Genomic DNA, 22,669 nt, shown 5'->3' on the forward strand with positions numbered 1-22,669 from the left:
AATGTTTAATTTTGTCAGGAATCAGACCAGGTAAGTCGTGTTCACAATGTGATCACCGATAGGCGTGTTTTTCCGTCTTCCCGAGAAAAATATTCAGGTTCTCTTATACCAGTCACCCCATGAATGCATTTGTCAGACGCCTTTGTAACAACTATGTACATTATATTTGCGTTTTTGTTTTCCTCCAACGCCTTCCAACGTAATTCTGTTATAGTGGTTCAGTAGCAGTGACAGGCATGATTACCCAATTCTTAAACCGTGCTGGTTTGAGGAATGTAGATTGTGCTGTTCCATGAAGTTTGTAATTTGGCATTTTATCACTTTCATTTTTATGGTGTGAACCTTAACTGTTACTTTGAAAACTAGAATCCGGCTAACTGGTTTCCCCCGAGTCCCTTTATAAATTTTACCTTGCTCACACTCCAATAGCACGTTTTATCATTTTTTTAATTAACACATCGGCCGTCTCCAACCAAGGCAGGGTGGCCCGAAAAAGAAAAGCTTTCACCATCATTCACTCCATCACTGTCTTGTCAGAGGCGTGCTTACACTGCAGTTATAAAGCTGGAACTTTAACACCCCTCCTTCAGAGTGCAAACACTGTACTTCCCATCTCCAGGATTCCAGTCCGGCCTGCCGGTTTTCCTGAATCCCTTCAAAAATATTACCCTGATCACACTCCAACAGCACGTTAAGTCCTAAAAACCATTTGCCTCCATTCGCTCCTATCTAACACGCTCACACATGGTTGCTGGAAGCTCAAGCCCCTCGCACACAAGACCTCCTTTACCCCTCTCTCCAACCTTTCATAGGCAGACCTCTACCCCGCCTCCCCTCCACTACAGATTTATAGTCTGGAAGTCATTCTAATTCGTTCCATTCCTTCTACATGCCCGACCCACCTCAACACCTCCTCAGCCCTCTGGATAATAGTTTTGGTAATCCTGCACCTGTTCCTAATTTCCAAACTACGAATTCTCTGCATTATATTCTCACCTCACATTCCCCTCAGACACGACGTCTCCACTGCTTCCAACTTCGCACCCATATAAGAGCGCGTATAGCATGGCACGTATAATCATAAAAATCACTTACCTCCACTCCTATCATGCTCACCCATGCTTGATGGATGTCCAAGCCCCTTGCGTGGAAAACATCCTTTACCCCTTCCCTCCAACCTTTCCTATGATGTACCGTACTCCCAATTTCCCTCCACTACAGATTTATTCACCAAGTCATCATATTTTGCTCCATCCTCTCTAATATTCTAACCAAACTACCCCTTCTACTCTCCAAACTGCTCTCACCAACCTCTTTGATGCAACGTTTAAAAGCTATGCTTTACCCCCATGCGAAAAGTTATCTGAATATTCCCAAACTGTTGCAAAACTACAGATAGGCTTACCTAATTTCCTAGCTGAAATTGTCTCAATTGAACTACTCTCCTTGGGAGGCTATACATTGATCCCAGTTCCTCTTCCACTTCTTGAACAATTCTGGAACACTCTTTTTCGGCATCTTCCGTGGCCTACGATTATCCTTGAATCTCCTCCACCTCGTTATATGCCATCACAGGAATGCAGATCTGGGAAATATGGAGGCTGGGGGAGGATGACATCCATGATGTCTTTGTAGTCTTGAATCAGCAAGCGGAGTATAAATTTATCATGCACTCGGCTCATGTTCAAATTTTTAGTCAAAATGCTTTAACAAGACCCAAAGAATTTCTCAGGAATTGCAATGTCCATGATACTATGACTTCGATTTTCATGTTTAACTTTCCTTGCTTTTTCAGTGCTGTCATCTGTGTTTGACGATGACCAGTCAAAGCGTTCATCACTTTTAAGTGACGTTTGTGTAGCTTTGAATCGAAATTTTTTTTCAAAATACTGTGTACGACCCATTACTTTTTTCCCAAATGCTTGCTTGAACATTTTGTGCGCTTTACTTGCTGTTTTAACGAGCCTGAAACAGATTCTTATACACGTTGTTTGTCGTTTAAAAGATTCTATTCTGTTTCGCAAGAAAGTCGGAAGAATGTATTGACATGACCAAAAAAGTGCCCATTTAACCTCAATGGAATGACCGAATGCACTTAAACTCGCCACGGTACTTGACTAATGAGTTACTGCACAGTTATTATCTACGATGTTACCTTGTTTCACTCAAAGTGCACAAAAGTTCGAATCCATGAACTTTTTCAAAGTACCTCGTACAAGTGTGTCAAACCACTATTCTCTCACACATTCCTTTCCTTATGTCTCCATGGATAAGGTTCTTTGTATTCGCAAATGCCTGACTGCACCATCCATCCGGTATTAAAACTTACGATTTTGGCATAAATACGACCGCTCTTCTTGCCAATAAGACAAGCAAAAAATTGCTTATGAAATAATTTTGCAAAATTCATTCCGAACCTAACGAGAAAAATTATGTAATTGTGTTTGTTCATTATTAAATTGTAAATGAAAAAAAAAATATCTTCAAACGTCTTAGAGAAAATTTAGTGTGTTTAATTTTAAATAAGTTTTTGCTAATTGACCAATTTTACCTATTCGGCACGACATATATATGTATATATATATATATATATATATATATATATATATATATATATATATATATATATATATATATATATATATATATATATATATATATATATATATATATATATATATATATATATATATATATATATATATATATATATATATATATATATATATATATATATATATATTATATATATATATATATTATATATATATATATATTATATATATATTTTTTTTTTTATTATCACACCGGCCGATTCCCACCAAGGCAGGGTGGCCCGAAAAAGAAAAACTTTCACCATCATTCACTCCATCACTGTCTTGCCAGAAGGGTGCTTTACACTACAGTTTTTAAACTGCAACATTAACACCCCTCCTTCAGAGTGCAGGCACTGTACTTCCCATCTCCAGGACTCAAGTCCGGCCTGCCGGTTTCCCTGAATCCCTTCATAAATGTTACTTTGCTCACACTCCAACAGCACGTCAAGTATTAAAAACCATTTGTCTCCATTCACTCCTATCAAACACGCTCAAGCATGCCTGCTGGAAGTCCAAGCCCCTCGCACACAAAACCTCCTTTACCCCCTCCCTCCAACCCTTCCTAGGCCGACCCCTACCCCGCCTTCCTTCCACTACAGACTGATACACTCTTGAAGTCATTCTGTTTCGCTCCATTCTCTCTACATGTCCGAACCACCTCAACAACCCTTCCTCAGCCCTCTGGACAACAGTTTTGGTAATCCCGCACCTCCTCCTAACTTCCAAACTACGAATTCTCTGCATTATATTCACACCACACATTGCCCTCAGACATGACATCTCCACTGCCTCCAGCCTTCTCCTCGCTGCAACATTCATCACCCACGCTTCACACCCATATAAGAGCGTTGGTAAAACTATACTCTCATACATTCCCCTCTTTGCCTCCAAGGACAAAGTTCTTTGTCTCCACAGACTCCTAAGTGCACCACTCACTCTTTTTCCCTCATCAATTCTATGATTCACCTCATCTTTCATAGACCCATCCGCTGACACGTCCACTCCCAAATATCTGAATACGTTCACCTCCTCCATACTCTCTCCCTCCAATCTGATATTCAATCTTTCATCACCTAATCTTTTTGTTATCCTCATAACCTTACTCTTTCCTGTATTCACCTTTAATTTTCTTCTTTTGCACACCCTACCAAATTCATCCACCAATCTCTGCAACTTCTCTTCAGAATCTCCCAAGAGCACAGTGTCATCAGCAAAGAGCAGCTGTGACAACTCCCACTTTGTGTGTGATTCTTTATCTTTTAACTCCACGCCTCTTGCCAAGACCCTCGCATTTACTTCTCTTACAACCCCATCTATAAATATATTAAACAACCACGGTGACATCACACATCCTTGTCTAAGGCCTACTTTTACTGGGAAAAAATTTCCCTCTTTCCTACATACTCTAACTTGAGCCTCACTATCCTCGTAAAAACTCTTCACTGCTTTCAGTAACCTACCTCCTACACCATACACTTGCAACATCTGCCACATTGCCCCCCTATCCACCCTGTCATACGCCTTTTCCAAATCCATAAATGCCACAAAGACCTCTTTAGCCTTATCTAAATACTGTTCACTTATATGTTTCACTGTAAACACCTGGTCCACACACCCCCTACCTTTCCTAAAGCCTCCTTGTTCATCTGCTATCCTATTCTCCGTCTTACTCTTAATTCTTTCAATTATAACTCTACCATACACTTTACCAGGTACACTCAACAGACTTATCCCCCTATAATTTTTGCACTCTCTTTTATCCCCTTTGCCTTTATACAAAGGAACTATGCATGCTCTCTGCCAATCCCTAGGTACCTTACCCTCTTCCATACATTTATTAAACAATTGCACCAACCACTCCAAAACTATATCCCCACCTGCTTTTAACATTTCTATCTTTATCCCATCAATCCCGGCTGCCTTACCCCCTTTCATTTTACCTACTGCCTCACGAACTTCCCCCACACTCACAACTGGCTCTTCCTCACTCCTACAAGATGTTATTCCTCCTTGCCCTATACACGAAATCACAGCTTCCCTATCTTCATCAACATTTAACAATTCCTCAAAATATTCCTTCCATCTTCCCAATACCTCTAACTCTCCATTTAATAACTCTCCTCTCCTATTTTTAACTGACAAATCCATTTGTTCTCTAGGCTTTCTTAACTTGTTAATCTCACTCCAAAACTTTTTCTTATTTTCAACAAAATTTGTTGATAACATCTCACCCACTCTCTCATTTGCTCTCTTTTTACATTGCTTCACCACTCTCTTAACCTCTCTCTTTTTCTCCATATACTCTTCCCTCCTTGCATCACTTCTACTTTGTAAAAACTTCTCATATGCTAACTTTTTCTCCCTTACTACTCTCTTTACATCATCATTCCACCAATCGCTCCTCTTCCCTCCTGCACCCACTTTCCTGTAACCACAAACTTCTGCTGAACACTCTAACACTACATTTTTAAACCTACCCCATACCTCTTCGACCCCATTGCCTATGCTCTCATTAGCCCATCTATCCTCCAATAGCTGTTTATATCTTACCCTAACTGCCTCCTCTTTTAGTTTATAAACCTTCACCTCTCTCTTCCCTGATGCTTCTATTCTCCTTGTATCCCATCTACCTTTTACTCTCAGTGTAGCTACAACTAGAAAGTGATCTGATATATCTGTGGCCCCTCTATAAACATGTACATCCTGAAGTCTACTCAACAGTCTTTTATCTACCAATACATAATCCAACAAACTACTGTCATTTCGCCCTACATCATATCGTGTATACTTATTTATCCTCTTTTTCTTAAAATATGTATTACCTATAACTAAACCCCTTTCTATACAAAGTTCAATCAAAGGGCTCCCATTATCATTTACACCTGGCACCCCAAACTTACCTACCACACCCTCTCTAAAAGTTTCTCCTACTTTAGCATTCAAGTCCCCTACCACAATTACTCTCTCACTTGGTTCAAAGGCTCCTATACATTCACTTAACATCTCCCAAAATCTCTCTCTCTCCTCTGCATTCCTCTCTTCTCCAGGTGCATACACGCTTATTATGACCCACTTCTCGCATCCAACCTTTACTTTAATCCACATAATTCTTGAATTTACACATTCATATTCTCTTTTCTCCTTCCATAACTGATCATTTAACATTACTGCTACCCCTTCCTTTGCTCTAACTCTCTCAGATACTCCAGATTTAATCCCATTTATTTCCCCCCACTGAAACTCTCCTACCCTACTCAGCTTTGTTTCGCTTAGGGCCAGGACATCCAACTTCTTTTCATTCATAACATCAGCAATCATCTGTTTCTTGTCATCCGCACTACATCCACGCACATTTAAGCAACCCAGTTTTATAAAGTTTTTCTTCTTCTCTTTTTTAGTAATTGTATACAGGAGAAGGGGTTACTAGCCCATTGCTCCCGGCATTTTAGTCGCCTCATACGACACGCATGGCTTACGGAGGAAAGATTCTTTTCCACTTCCCCATGGACAATAGAAGAAATAAAAAAGAACAAGAGCTATTTAGAAAAAGGAGAAAAACCTAGATGTATGTATATATATATATGCATGTGCGTGTCTGTGAAGTGTGACCAAAGTGTTAGTAGGAGTAGCAAGATATCCCTGTTATCTTAGCGTGTTTATGAGACAGAAAAAGAAACCAGCAATCCTACCATCATGCAAAACAATTACAGGTTTTTGTTTCACAGTCATCTGGCAGGACGGTAGTACTTCCCTGGGTGGTTGCTGTCTACCAACCTACTATATATATATATATATATATATGTAATATATATATATATATATATATATATAATATATATATATATATATAATATATATATATATATATATATATATATATATATATATATATATATATATATATATATATATATATATATATATATTATATATATATATATATATATATATATATATATATATATATATATATATATATATATATATATATATATATATATATATATATATATATATATATATATATATATATATATATATATATATATATATATATATATATATATATATATATATATATATATATATATATATATATATATATATATATATATATATTATATATATATATATATATATATATATATATATATATATATATATATATATATATATATATATATATATATATATATATATATATATATATATATATATATATATATATATATATATATATATATATATATATTATATATATATATATATATATATATATATATATATATATATATATATATATATATATATATATATATATATATATATATATATATATATATAGTACACAAGTCGTAAAAGATATATTGATAGCACAAAGGTCGTATATACAATACATAAGGCTGGAAGGATACATAAGCATATATTGCTATGTTCATAAAAAGTTACATTACAAAAATTCTCATCCAGCCACATGCCACTTTTGTGCACTGTCAGGAGTTACGCCTTGCTGCTACTGCAATAACAGGTACGCTAAGGGCATAGATTCTGTGATTGAGTGCAGCTCCGAGAGTCCCACACAGTTTTCCCACATTCCCTTCATGTGGGGAATGTGAACCCTCCAAGGTTTACAGAAAGTACAGTAGATTATTACATGAACATTTGATAGACTGCCCAAAGCCATGTCAGACAACATGGATGAATTTCACAAAAAAAAATATTACTGTGAGGAACTTTGTAGCAAAGTAACGAACCTGTGTTACTCATTATCACCTCCTCCAAAATGCTCTCGAAATATGTAATGGTATTTTGGAGGAGGTGATAATGAGTAACACAGGCTCGTTACGTTGCTACAAAGTTCCTCACAGGAACATTTTTTTGTGAAATTCATCCATGTTGCCTGACATGGCTTTGGGCAGTCTATCATATGTTCATGTTATAATCTACTGTACTTTCTGTAAACCTTGGAGGGTTCACATTCCCCACATGAAGGAAGGGAGTGTGGGAAAACTGTGTTGTTAAATTAACTTTTGCGTACCATGCAAATAAACAGGATCAGTATGAAGAAAAAACGATAATTGATAATTAATTACACTTATCATGAAGGGAATACAAAGGTTCACACACCGACACTAATCTACGCATATAAAAAAGTTCACAAATACATTTACTCAATTAAATAATTGAACATGCTAATAACTGACATAGGTAAAAATATTAAATAAAAATATATGTTCCAGATTTCCATTGAGTGGCCAGTTCTTGGTGGGCTAACTGGGACAGAGATCTCTCGTGTCTCAGGTAGTCGACGTTCGAGTCTGTCCGGGAGGATGTTACTACAGAGCGCAGATTTTCTGCGTGTCCTCCTCTGTAATAACATCTTCCTCTGTATACTGATATTAATACATTTGTGTAGTAATATCATATATGGACAGTGCTTCAAGGCTGCCTAAAACTGCTGACCTCAGGGAAGTGGTGATCCACGGACCTGGGGTGGGACTTGCTGACCTCAGGGAAGTGGTGAAAGGTGTATACCTGGATCCATGGACCTGGGGTGGGACTTGCTGACCTCAGGGAAGTGGTGAAGGGTGTATGGATGAACACTTGGAACCACGGACCTGGGGTGGGACTGCTGACCTCAGGGAAGTGGTGAAGGGTGTATGGATGAACACTTGGAACAACGGACCTGGGGTGGGACTTGCTGACCTCGGGGAATGCAAGGTTGGATGTGGGGATAGTGGGGAAGGGAGAGTATCTGACGTCACACAAATGGACTCCTGGAACCACGGACCTGGGGATGCAAGGTTGGGTGTGGGGATAGTGGGGAAGGGGGAGTATCTGACGTCACACAGATGGACTCCTGGAACCACGGACCTGGGGATGCAAGGTTGGGTGTGGGGATAGTGGGGAAGGGGGAGTATCTGACGTCACACAGATGGACTCCTGGAACCACGGACCTGAGGATGCAAGGTTGGGTGTGGGGATAGTGGGGAAGGGAGAGTATCTGACGTCACACGGATGGACTCCTGGAACCACGGACCTGGGGATGGAAGGTTGGATGTGGTGATAGTGGGGAAGGGAGAGTATCTGACGTCACACAGATGGACTCCTGGAACCACGGACCTGGGGATGCAAGGTTGGGTGTGGGGATAGTGGGGAAGGGAGAGTATCTGACGTCACACAAATGGACTCCTGGAACCACGGACCTGGGGATGCAAGGTTGGGTGTGGGGATAGTGGGGAAGGGGGAGTATCTGACGTCACACAGATGGACTCCTGGAACCACGGACCTGGGGATGCAAGGTTGGGTGTTGGGATAGTGGGGAAGGGGGAGTATCTGACGTCACACAGATGGACTCCTGGAATCACGGACCTGAGGATGCAAGGTTGGGTGTGGGGATAGTGGGGAAGGGGGAGTATCTGACGTCACACAGATGGACTCCTGGAACCACGGACCTGAGGATGCAAGGTTGGGTGTGGGGATAGTGGGGAAGGGGGAGTATCTGACGTCACACAGATGGACTCCTGGAACCACGGACCTGGGGATGCAAGGTTGGGTGTGGGGATAGTGGGGAAGGGGGGAGCATCTGACGTCACACAGATGGACTCCTGGAAAGACGGGCCTGGGAATGCAAGGTTGGGTGTGGGGATAGTGGGGAAGGGGGAGTATCTGACGTCACACAGATGGACTCCTGGAACCACGGACCTGGGGATGCAAGGTTGGGTGTTGGGATAGTGGGGAAGGGGGAGTATCTGACGTCACACAGATGGACTCCTGGAATCACGGACCTGAGGATGCAAGGTTGGGTGTGGGGATAGTGGGGAAGGGGGAGTATCTGACGTCACACAGATGGACTCCTGGAACCACGGACCTGAGGATGCAAGGTTGGGTGTGGGGATAGTGGGGAAGGGGGAGTATCTGACGTCACACAGATGGACTCCTGGAACCACGGACCTGGGGATGCAAGGTTGGGTGTGGGGATAGTGGGGAAGGGGGGAGCATCTGACGTCACACAGATGGACTCCTGGAAAGACGGGCCTGGGAATGCAAGGTTGGGTGTGGGGATAGTGGGGAAGGGGGGAGTATCTGACGTCACACAGATGGGCTCCTGGAACCACAGACCTGGGGATGCAAGGTTGGGTGTGGGGATAGTGGGGAAGGGAGAAGTATCTGACGTCACACAGATGGACTCCTGGAAACACGGGCCTGGGGATGCAAGGTTGTGTGTGGGGATAGTGGGGAAGGGGGGAGTATCTGACGTCACACAGATGGACTCCTGGAAAGACGGGCCTGTGGATGCAAGGTTGTGTGTGGGGATAGTGGGGAAGGGGGGAGTATCTGACGTCACACAGATGGACTCCTGGAACCACGTGGATGCAAGGTTGGGTGTGGGGATAGTGGGGAAGGGGGGAGTAGCTGACGTCTCACAGATGGACTCCTGGAACCACGGGGATGCAAGGTTGGGTGTGGGGATATTGGGGAAGGGGGAGTATCTGACGTCACACAGACGGACTCCTGGAACCACGGGGACGCAAGGTTGGACGTGGGGAGAGTGGGGAAGGGGGGAGCATCCGACGTCACACAGACGGACTCCTGGAACCACGGGGACGCAAGGTTGGACGTGGGGAGAGTGGGGAAGGGGGGAGCATCCGACGTCACACAGACGGACTCCTGGACACACGGACCTGGGGATGCAAGAGCGAGGGTTGGGAAGTGGGGAACATCTGACGTCACACAGACGGACCCCTGGACACACGGACCTGGGGATGCAAGAGCGAGGGTTGATAAGTGGGGAAGGGGAACATCTGACGTCACACAGACGGACCCATGGACACACGGACCTGGGGATGCAAGAGCGAGGGTGGGGAAGCGGGGAAGGGAGAACATATGAGGGGACACAGACGGACTCCTTTACACACGGACCTGGGGTTGCTAGAGCGAGGGTAGGGAAGCGGGGAAGGGAGAACATCTGAGGGGGTACAAACGGACTCTTTTACACACGGACCTTGGGGTGCAAGAGCGAGGGTAGGGAAGCGGGGAAGGGAGATCATCTGAGGGGACACAGACGGACTCCTGGACACACGGACCTGGGGATGCAAGAGCGAGGGTAGGGAAGCTGGGAAGGGAGAACATCTGAGGGGACACAGACGGACTCCTTTACACACGGACCTGGGGATGCAAGAGCGAGGGTAGGGAAGCGGGGAAGGGAGAACATCTGAGGGGACACAGACGGACTCCTGGACACACGGACCTGGGGATGCAAGAGCGAGGGTAGGGAAGCGGGGAAGGGAGAACATCTGTGGGGACACAGACGGACTCCTGGACACACGGACCTGGGGATGCAAGAGCAAGGGTAGGGAAGCGGGGAAGTGAGAACATCTGAGGGAACACAGACAGACTCCTTTACACACGGACCTGGGGATGCAAGAGCGAGTGTAGGGAAGCGGGGAAGGGAGAACATCTGAGGGGGGACAGACGGACTCCTTTACACACGGACCTGGGAATGCAAGGTCGAGGGTAGGGAAGCTGGGAAGGGAGAACATCTGAGGGGACACAGACGGACTCCTGGACACACGGACCTGGGGATGCAAGAGCGAGGGTAGGGAAGCGGGGAAGGGAGAACATCTGAGGGGACACAGACGGACTCCTGGACACACGGACCTGGTGATGCAAGAGCGAGGGTAGGGAAGCGGGGAAGGGAGAACATCTGAGGGGACACAGACGGACTCCTGGACACACGGACCTGGGGATGCAAGAGCGAGGGTAGGGAAGCGGGGAAGGGAGAACATCTGAGGGGACACAGACGGACTCCTGGACACAGGGACCTGGGGATGCAAGAGCGAGGGTAGGGAAGCGGGGAAGGGAGAACATCTGAGGGGACACAAACGGACTCCTGGACACACGGACCTGGTGATGCAAGAACGAGGGTAGGGAAGCGGGGAAGGGAGAACATCTGAGGGGACACAGACGGACTCCTGGACACACGGACCTGGGGATGCAAGAGCGAGGGTAGGGAAGCGGGGAAGGGAGAACATCTGAGGGGACACAGACGGACTCCTGGACACACGGACCTGGGGATGCAAGAGCGAGGGTAGGGAAGCGGGGAAGGGAGAACATCTGAGGGGGCACAGACGTACTCCTGGACACACGGACCTGGTGATGCAAGAGCGAGGGTAGGGAAGCGGGGAAGGGAGAACATCTGAGGGGACACAGACGGACTCCTGGACACACGGACCTGGGGATGCAAGAGCGAGGGTAGGGAAGCGGGGAAGGGAGAACATCTGAGGGGACACAGACGGACTCCTGGACACACGGACCTTGGGATGCAAGAGCGAGGGTAGGGAAGCGGGGAAGGGAGAATATCTGAGGGGACACAGACGGACTCCTGGACACACGGACCTTGGGATGCAAGAGCGAGGGAAGGGAAGCGGGGAAGGGAGAACATCTGAGGGGACACAGACGGACTCCTGGACACACGGACCTAGGGATGCAAGAGCGAGGGTAGGGAAGCGGGGAAGGGAGAACATCTGAGGGGACACAGACGGACTCCTGGACACACGGACCTGGGGATGCAAGAGCGAGGGTAGGGAAGCGGGGAAGGGAGAACATCTGAGGGGGCACAGACGTACTCCTGGACACACGGACCTGGTGATGCAAGAGCGAGGGTAGGGAAGCGGGGAAGGGAGAACATCTGAGGGGACACAGACGGACTCCTGGACACACGGACCTGGGGATGCAAGAGCGAGGGTAGGGAAGCGGGGAAGGGAGAACATCTGAGGGGACACAGACGGACTCCTGGACACACGGACCTTGGGATGCAAGAGCGAGGGTAGGGAAGCGGGGAAGGGAGAATATCTGAGGGGACACAGACGGACTCCTGGACACACGGACCTTGGGATGCAAGAGCGAGGGAAGGGAAGCGGGGAAGGGAGAACATCTGAGGGGACACAGACGGACTCCTGGACACACGGACCTGGGGATGCAAGAGCGAGGGAAGGGAAGCGGGGAAGGGAGAACATCTGAGGGGACACAGACGGACTCCTGGACACACGGACCTAGGGATGCAAGAGCGAGGGTAGGGAAGCGGGGAAGGGAGAACATATGAGGGGACACAGACGGACTCCTGGACACACGGACCTGGGGATGCAAGAGCGACGGTAGGAAAGCGGATATGGGAGAACATCTGAGGGGACACAGACGGACTCCTGGACACATGGACCTGGGGATGCAAGACGAGTATAATTAACTGCTCAGTACACAGTGTCGTATGTTCAAACATAACTGACATCACACATCCATGTCTAAGATCCGCAGTGACATCACACATTCCTTCCTGCCCTCCGAATCTGTAGTAGTAAATTCCTTGTGTGAAAATGATCCTTCACTGATACCACCGTTGCTAAACACGTCTCCAACATCTTTTCCAATACCATATTACAACAACACCATAAGTAAGCAACACCATAGTCCCAAGATAAATTGCAAAGGAACAAGACACTCAGAGACTTGTTAGCCTGTAACCGTCACTCATCTGTATAACCAAGAATTTATAGCGAGACAGGTCTTATTCAGATTCGACCTCTTCTCAGAAATCATCTTCATTCCCCACATGACCCTTCACGACACTCTGCTCCCTAATATTCTTACGACTCTCTGCTCAGGTAGATCTGTTTGTGACTTAATAAGGCTCACTGTGTGGGCGAAACGTAGTCAGTAAATGACTTCATTATACTTCAATCTCCATTTTTCCATAACCTAACATATCAGTATATATGAGTATTTTTTCAGTCTTAGAATATTAAATGGACTGCACTCGATCAAACGGTGGCGCAGACAAACACTATACACAGGTTTAAGAGAAGACATGATGAGTCCCTGCAGACCAAGAATCAACAAAGCAATTAATAAAGAGTTATGAGACTGATCCAGGAGATGTAAATTATCCACTGTAAACACAACTGGATGGCAACTTAACCATCTTCTCTGCGTTCTTGCTTCTTTTCACTCACCAGTTTTAACATTAATATAAATCAGAACACCGGTGCTCATGTCAGTATTCATGCACAACACTGACCATTAATGTGATAGGAAACACTGATGGTGTTCTTGGATTGTTCACTTAAAACAGTAAATAGGATTATTGTTCTTGTCTAATGTTAGTTCCTCAAAGTGAACATTAATTTAGTTGGTGAGATTCATTGTTAATTCATTGATCAAGTAACATCCGTCTCAGTTCTATTTATTAATTTATATGTAAATGTTTGACTTTAATAATGATTTACAGGTGAATGTTTAAGGTGAATTACAGGTGAACATGCAAGGTGAATTACAGGTGAACATGCAAGGTGAATTTTAGGTGAACTACACATGAAGGGGGTAAGAGGGAACTACAGGTGAAAGTGAATAGTGAACTGCAGGTGAATATGCACGACAAACTACAGGTGAAGGTGCACAGGTTGAAAATTTATTATGTAAAATAAATTTTATTTAGTGTTGCACTTAAGTCTATATATACAGTTAGAATAAAAGTCATATTTACCACTGTTTCCGAAGCAAGTTTTCAGGTTATAGGATCAGTTTTGTTTAAATTCTTATCGTAAAATGAAGCATATATCATCATCATTAATTCTTTTTTCGAATCTTGTTGAACTAACCATACCAAGGGCGGGGATAGAACCCGCGATCAGAGAGTCTCAAAACTCCAGACCGTAGCGTTAGCCACTGGACCAGCTAGCCACAATAAGATTCGTCCAACTAGGTATATTTCTACACCATAGGAAGGTTAGCATAGGCACCACTGTGGTGTAGAAATATACCTAGTTGGATGAATCTTATTGTGGCTAGCTGGTCCAGTGGCTAACGCGACGGTCTGGAGTTTTGAGACTCTCTGATCGCGGGTTCTATCCCCGCCCTTGGTATGGTTTGTTTGCAATCGTGTCATTACGATTTCGTGAGTCTTGTTGAACTGCAAGAAGCAAAATGTTTGCTTGCACTTGCAAAAATTTTTATTTTATTTTTATTTTTATTATCACACCGGCCGATTCCCACCAAGGCAGGGTGGCCCGAAAAAGAAAAACTTTCACCATCATTCACTCCATCACTGTCTTGCCAGAAGGGTGCTTTACACTACAGTTTTTAAACTGCAACATTAACACCCCTCCTTCAGAGTGCAGGCACTGTACTTCCCATCTCCAGGACTCAAGTCCGGCCTGCCGGTTTCCCTGAATCCCTTCATAAATGTTACTTTGCTCACACTCCAACAGCACGTCAAGTATTAAAAACCATTTGTCTCCATTCACTCCTATCAAACACGCTCACGCATGCCTGCTGGAAGTCCAAGCCCCTCGCACACAAAACCTCCTTTACCCCCTCCCTCCAACCCTTCCTAGGCCGACCCCTACCCCGCCTTCCTTCCACTACAGACTGATACACTCTTGAAGTCATTCTGTTTCGCTCCATTCTCTCTACATGTCCGAACCACCTCAACAACCCTTCCTCAGCCCTCTGGACAACAGTTTTGGTAATCCCACACCTCCTCCTAACTTCCAAACTACGAATTCTCTGCATTATATTCACACCACACATTGCCCTCAGACATGACATCTCCACTGCCTCCAGCCTTCTCCTCGCTGCAACATTCATCACCCACGCTTCACACCCATATAAGAGCGTTGGTAAAACTATACTCTCATACATTCCCCTCTTTGCCTCCAAGGACAAAGTTCTTTGTCTCCACAGACTCCTAAGTGCACCACTCACTCTTTTTCCCTCATCAATTCTATGATTCACCTCATCTTTCATAGACCCATCCGCTGACACGTCCACTCCCAAATATCTGAATACGTTCACCTCCTCCATACTCTCTCCCTCCAATCTGATATTCAATCTTTCATCACCTAATCTTTTTGTTATCCTCATAACCTTACTCTTTCCTGTATTCACCTTTAATTTTCTTCTTTTGCACACCCTACCAAATTCATCCACCAATCTCTGCAACTTCTCTTCAGAATCTCCCAAGAGCACAGTGTCATCAGCAAAGAGCAGCTGTGACAACTCCCACTTTGTGTGTGATTCTTTATCTTTTAACTCCACGCCTCTTGCCAAGACCCTCGCATTTACTTCTCTTACAACCCCATCTATAAATATATTAAACAACCACGGTGACATCACACATCCTTGTCTAAGGCCTACTTTTACTGGGAAAAAATTTCCCTCTTTCCTACATACTCTAACTTGAGCCTCACTATCCTCGTAAAAACTCTTCACTGCTTTCAGTAACCTACCTCCTACACCATACACTTGCAACATCTGCCACATTGCCCCCCTATCCACCCTGTCATACGCCTTTTCCAAATCCATAAATGCCACAAAGACCTCTTTAGCCTTATCTAAATACTGTTCACTTATATGTTTCACTGTAAACACCTGGTCCACACACCCCCTACCTTTCCTAAAGCCTCCTTGTTCATCTGCTATCCTATTCTCCGTCTTACTCTTAATTCTTTCAATTATAACTCTACCATACACTTTACCAGGTACACTCAACAGACTTATCCCCCTATAATTTTTGCACTCTCTTTTATCCCCTTTGCCTTTATACAAAGGAACTATGCATGCTCTCTGCCAATCCCTAGGTACCTTACCCTCTTCCATACATTTATTAAATAATTGCACCAACCACTCCAAAACTACATCCCCACCTGCTTTTAACATTTCTATCTTTATCCCATCAATCCCGGCTGCCTTACCCCCTTTCATTTTACCTACTGCCTCACGAACTTCCCCCACACTCACAACTGGCTCTTCCTCACTCCTACAAGATGTTATTCCTCCTTGCCCTATACACGAAATCACAGCTTCCCTATCTTCATCAACATTTAACAATTCCTCAAAATATTCCTTCCATCTTCCCAATACCTCTAACTCTCCATTTAATAACTCTCCTCTCCTATTTTTAACAGACAAATCCATTTGTTCTCTAGGCTTTCTTAACTTGTTAATCTCACTCCAAAACTTTTTCTTATTTTCAACAAAATTTGTTGATAACATCTCACCCACTCTCTCATTTGCTCTCTTTTTACATTGCTTCACCACTCTCTTAACTTCTCTCTTTTTCTCCATATACTCTTCCCTCCTTGCATCACTTCTACTTTGTAAAAATTTCTCATATGCTAACTTTTTCTCCCTTACTACTCTCTTTACATCATCATTCCACCAATCGCTCCTCTTCCCTCCTGCACCCACTTTCCTGTAACCACAAACTTCTGCTGAACACTCTAACACTACATTTTTAAACCTACCCCATACCTCTTCTACCCCATTGCCTATGCTCTCATTAGCCCATCTATCCTCCAATAGCTGTTTATATCTTACGCTAACTGCCTCCTCTTTTAGTTTATAAACCTTTACCTCTCTCTTCCCTGATGCTTCTATTCTCCTTGTATCCCATCTACCTTTTACTCTCAGTGTAGCTACAACTAGAAAGTGATCTGATATATCTGTGGCCCCTCTATAAACATGTACATCCTGAAGTCTACTCAACAGTCTTTTATCTACCAATACATAATCCAACAAACTACTGTCATTTCGCCCTACATCATATCGTGTATACTTATTTATCCTCTTTTTCTTAAAATATGTATTACCTATAACTAAACCCCTTTCTATACAAAGTTCAATCAAAGGGCTCCCATTATCATTTACACCTGGCACCCCAAACTTACCTACCACACCCTCTCTAAAAGTTTCTCCTACTTTAGCATTCAAGTCCCCTACCACAATTACTCTCTCACTTGGTTCAAAGGCTCCTATACATTCACTTAACATCTCCCAAAATCTCTCTCTCTCCTCTGCATTCCTCTCTTCTCCAGGTGCATACACGCTTATTATGACCCACTTCTCGCATCCAACCTTTACTTTAATCCACATAATTCTTGAATTTACACATTCATATTCTCTTTTCTCCTTCCATAACTGATCATTTAACATTACTGCTACCCCTTCCTTTGCTCTAACTCTCTCAGATACTCCAGATTTAATCCCATTTATTTCCCCCCACTGAAACTCTCCTACCCCCTTCAGCTTTGTTTCGCTTAGGGCCAGGACATCCAACTTCTTTTCATTCATAACATCAGCAATCATCTGTTTCTTGTCATCCGCACTACATCCACGCACATTTAAGCAACCCAGTTTTATAAAGTTTTTCTTCTTCTCTTTTTTAGTAATTGTATACAGGAGAAGGGGTTACTAGCCCATTGCTCCCGGCATTTTAGTCGCCTCATACGACACGCATGGCTTACGGAGGAAAGATTCTTTTCCACTTCCCCATGGACAATAGAAGAAATAAAAAAGAACAAGAGCTATTTAGAAAAAGGAGAAAAACCTAGATGTATGTATATATATATATGCATGTGCGTGTCTATGAAGTGTGACCAAAGTGTAAGTAGGAGTAGCAAGATATCCCTGTTATCTTAGCGTGTTTATGAGACAGAAAAAGAAACCAGCAATCCTACCATCATGCAAAACAGTTACAGGTTTTTGTTTCACAGTCATCTGGCAGGACGGTAGTACTTCCCTGGGTGGTTGCTGTCTACCAACCTACTACCTGAAATTATGAAAATTAATTATTTCTACCAAGGGTTTACATCTAATATCCACAGGCGATTTAGAGACATGATTATTGAATAGATGATTAATTTTAAACTGTAAATTAGCTACAGGACATAAGGTCCCAGTAATATTGTTCTCTCTCGTTATGAGTAGGAATATTATTGAAAAAAATATTCTCTGTATAAAGTACCCAGTATTAATAAATATAAACATAGGCTCTATAGTGCACAGTTTATAACAGTAAAGAAAAAAACGATTTGCAGAACAAACTTGTACTGGAACATCTTTTATATCTGCGTTGATCTTAATGAAATTATAACTTGATCAGTCTTAGCAGCCTTTAACAATGTGTAATAATGCGCTCTACACTCGCATGTATTCTCAACAATGTGCAATAATGCGCTCTACACTCGCATGTATTCTCAACAATGTGTAATAATGCGCTCTACACTCGCATGTATTCTCAACAATGTGTAATAATGCGCTCTACACTCGCATGTATTCTCAACAATGTGTAATAATGAGCTCTACACTCGCATACATTCTCAACAATGTGTAATAATGCGCTCTACACTCGTATATATTCTCAACAATGTGTAATAATGAGCTCTACACTCGCATATATTCTCAACAATGTGTAATAATGAGCTCTACACTCGCATATATTCTCAACAATGTGTAATAATGAGCTCTACACTCGCATATATTCTCAACAATGTGTAATAATGAGCTCTACACTCGCATATATTCTCAACAATGTGCAATAATGAGCTCTACACTCGCATATATTCTCAACAATGTGCAATAATGAGCTCTACACTCGCATATATTCTCAACAATGTGCAATAATGAGCTCTACACTCGCATATATTCTCAACAATGTGCAATAATGAGCTCTACACTCGCATATATTCTCAACAATGTGCAATAATGTGCTCTACACTCTCATATATTCTCAACAATGTGTAATAATGAGCTCTACACTCGCATATATTCTCAACAATGTGCAATAATGAGCTCTACACTCGCATATATTCTCAACAATGTGCAATAATGAGCTCTACACTCGCATATATTCTCAACAATGTGCAATAATGTGCTCTACACTCTCATATATTCTCAACAATGTGTAATAATGAGCTCTACACTCGCATACACTCTCAACAATGTGTAATAATGTGCTCTACACTCGTATACACTCTCAAAACTATCAAAGAAAAAAAATGAACTCTTACATATGAGGGGAACGTTGAGAGCTGTGAACTCCAAACACAGCATTTGCTCAGAGAGGAACTTAACTTTTCATAAGTGGCAGCTCCATGCAGCACTGCCCATATATGATATTATAAAACAAGTCTTATTATATGAAGGATAGATGCAATAGCAGTGGAGGACACAAACAAATTTGCGTCTTGTTATATACGTCCACCCGGGTAGCCTGGAAACCTGGTCCAGCCAGAAGATAAGAACTTCCTGACCACCATGGTGAGGCCACAATTTTTTTGTTTTTACTTTTTTTTTATGTATGTATCATGGTTATTTGTTTTATTTGAGTTTTCTGCATGTTACAATGTATAACTTATCTTTTTATCTCTGTTGTTACTGTGTATAACAGTGTGATCTTTATAAATCTGCTGCAGTTATGTATAAAAGCATGATCTTTGTATCTCTGTTGTTAGTGTATATTAGTGTGATCTTTGTATCTCTGTTGTTAGTGTATATTAGTGTGATCTTTGTATCTCTGTTGTTAGTGTATATTAGTGTGATCTTTGTATCTCTGTTGTTAGTGTATATTAGTGTGATCTTTGTATCTCTGTTGCTAGTGTATATTAGTGTGATCTTTGTATTTCTGTTGTTAGTGTATATTAGTGTGATCTTTGTGTATCATGTGTCAATGTGCATATCACCGTGATCTATTTACATCTGGCCTCTCTCTCTCTCTCTCTCTCTCTCTCTCTCTCTCTCTCTCTCTCTCTCTCTATATATATATATATATATATATATATATATATATATATATATATATATATATATATATATATATATATATATATACATACATACATACAGGCGAAATTATTTACAAACATTGTCTCTACGCCCACAGCAGGACTCGACCCTGCTAACTCGGGATCAGAGTCCAAAGCACTTTACCACGGAGCTAGACCCGCAAAATAGTATGGGTGTTTAGCCGTAGCTGATATATATATATATATATATATATATATATATATATATAGATATATATATATATATATATATATATATATATATATATATATATATATATATGTGTGTGTGTGTGTGTGTCAAGCCGAATATGCAAAACTTGTCAATTAGCAAAAACTCATTTAAAATTAAGTCCTTTCTAAAATTTTCTCTTTAACGTTTAAAGATATATTTTTTTTTCATTAATGTTAATGTAAAAATTTTTAATTTTGCACCAAAAGAATCTTAGAAAACTTACCTAACCTTATTATAACAAGAACAATTTATTTTAGGCTAACCCTACTATATATATTTTAGATTTATTTACAATAATTTAATGCTAAACAAACAGTGAAACATATTTTTTTCGTAAGGTTTAGAATGATTTTGGCGAAATTATTGCATACACAAATTTTCGCTTGTTCTATATGGCAAGATGAGCGTTGCTATTTAAGCCAAGATCGCAAGTTCTGCCTATTCGGCACGACATATATATATTTATAGGTAGGTTGGTAGACAGCAACCGCCCAGGGAGGTACTACCGTCCTGCCAAGTGAGTGGGAAACGAAAGCCTGTAATTGTTTTACATGATGGTAGGATTGCTGGTGTCTTTTGTCTCTCATAAATATGCAAGATTACAGGTACATCTTGCTACTTCTACATACACTTAGGTCACACTACACATACGTGTACATGTTTAATTATACACACTCTACTGAGTTTTCTTTGATATTATCTTAATAGTTCTTGGTCTTATTACTTTTCCTTTTATATCCATGGGAAAGTGAAATAATAATCGTTCCTCCGTTAGCCATGCGTGTTGCAAAAGTCAACTAAAATGCCGGGAACAATGGGCTAGTAACCCCTTTTTCCTGTAATTACTAAAACGAATAAGAAGAAAATTGTCAAAGTGGGAAGTCTGAATGTGCGTGGATGTTGTGAAAATGATAAGAAAGAGATGATTGTGGATGTTATGAATGAGAAGAAGCTGGATGTCCTGGCTTTAAGTGAAACAAAGCTGAAGGGGGTAGGAGAGTTTCAGTGGAGAAGAATAAATGGGATTAGGTCAGGGGTTTCTAATAGAGTTAGAGCTAAAGGAGTAGTAGCAATGATGTTGAAGGATAAGTTATGGGAGGAAAAGAGGGACTATAAATGTATTAACTCAAGAATTATGCGGAGTAAAATAAAGGCTGGATGTGAAAAGTGGTTATAATAAGCGTATATGCACCTGGAGAAGAGAGAAGTATAGAGAGAGAGAGAGAATTTTGGGAAATGTTGAGTGAATGCGTGGGGAGTTTCGAACCAAGTGTGAGAGTCATGGTGGTTGGGGATTTCAGTGTTAAAGTGGGCAAAAATGTTGTGGAGGGAGAAGTAGGTAAATACGGGTGCCAGGGGTAAATGAAAATGGGGAGCCTTTAATTGAGCTATGTGTAGAAAGAGGTTTAGTAATAAGTAATACATATTTTATGAAGAAATGGATAAATAAATATACAGGGTATGATATAGCACGTAATGAAAGTAGTTTGTTAGATTATGTATTGGTGGATAAAAGGTTGATGGGTAGGCTCTAGGATGTACACGTTTATGGAGGGGCAACTGATATATCGGATCATAATTTCGTTGTAGCTACAATTAGAGTAAGAGGTAGATGGGAAAAGAGAAAAATGGCAACAACAAGCAAGAGGGAGGTGAAAGTGTATAAACAGGGTTGGCTGGTGCAAGTATGAGTAGTGGGGGGTTGAAGAGGGTTGGATGAGTTTTAAAAATGCAGTATTAGAATGTGGGGCAGAGGTTTGTGGTTATAGGAGGGTGGGAGCAGGAGGAAAGAGGAGTGATTGGTGGAATGATGAAGTAAAGGGTGTGATAAAAGGGAAAAAGTTAGCTTATGAGAAATTTTTACAAAGCAGAAGTGTTATAAGAAGAGTAGAGTATATGGAGGGTAAAAGAAAGGTGAAGAGAGTGGCGAGAGAGTGCAAAAGGAGAGCAGATGATAGAGTGGGAGAGGCACTGTCAAGAAATTTTAATGAAAATAAGAACAAAATTTGGAGCGCGTTAAACAAGTTAAGAAAGCCCAGAGAACGAATGGATTTGTCAGTTAAAAACAGAGTAGGGGAGTTAGTAGATGGGGAGATGGAGGTTTTGGGTAAATGGCGAAAATATTTGAGGAACTTTTAAATGTCGACGAAGAAAGGGAAGCGGTAATTTCATGCACTGGCCAGGGAGGTATACCATCTTTTAGGAGTGAAGACGAACAG

The sequence above is a fragment of the Cherax quadricarinatus genome, chromosome 19, assembly GCF_038502225.1.
Source record: "Cherax quadricarinatus isolate ZL_2023a chromosome 19, ASM3850222v1, whole genome shotgun sequence".
Lineage (NCBI taxonomy): Eukaryota > Metazoa > Arthropoda > Malacostraca > Decapoda > Parastacidae > Cherax > Cherax quadricarinatus.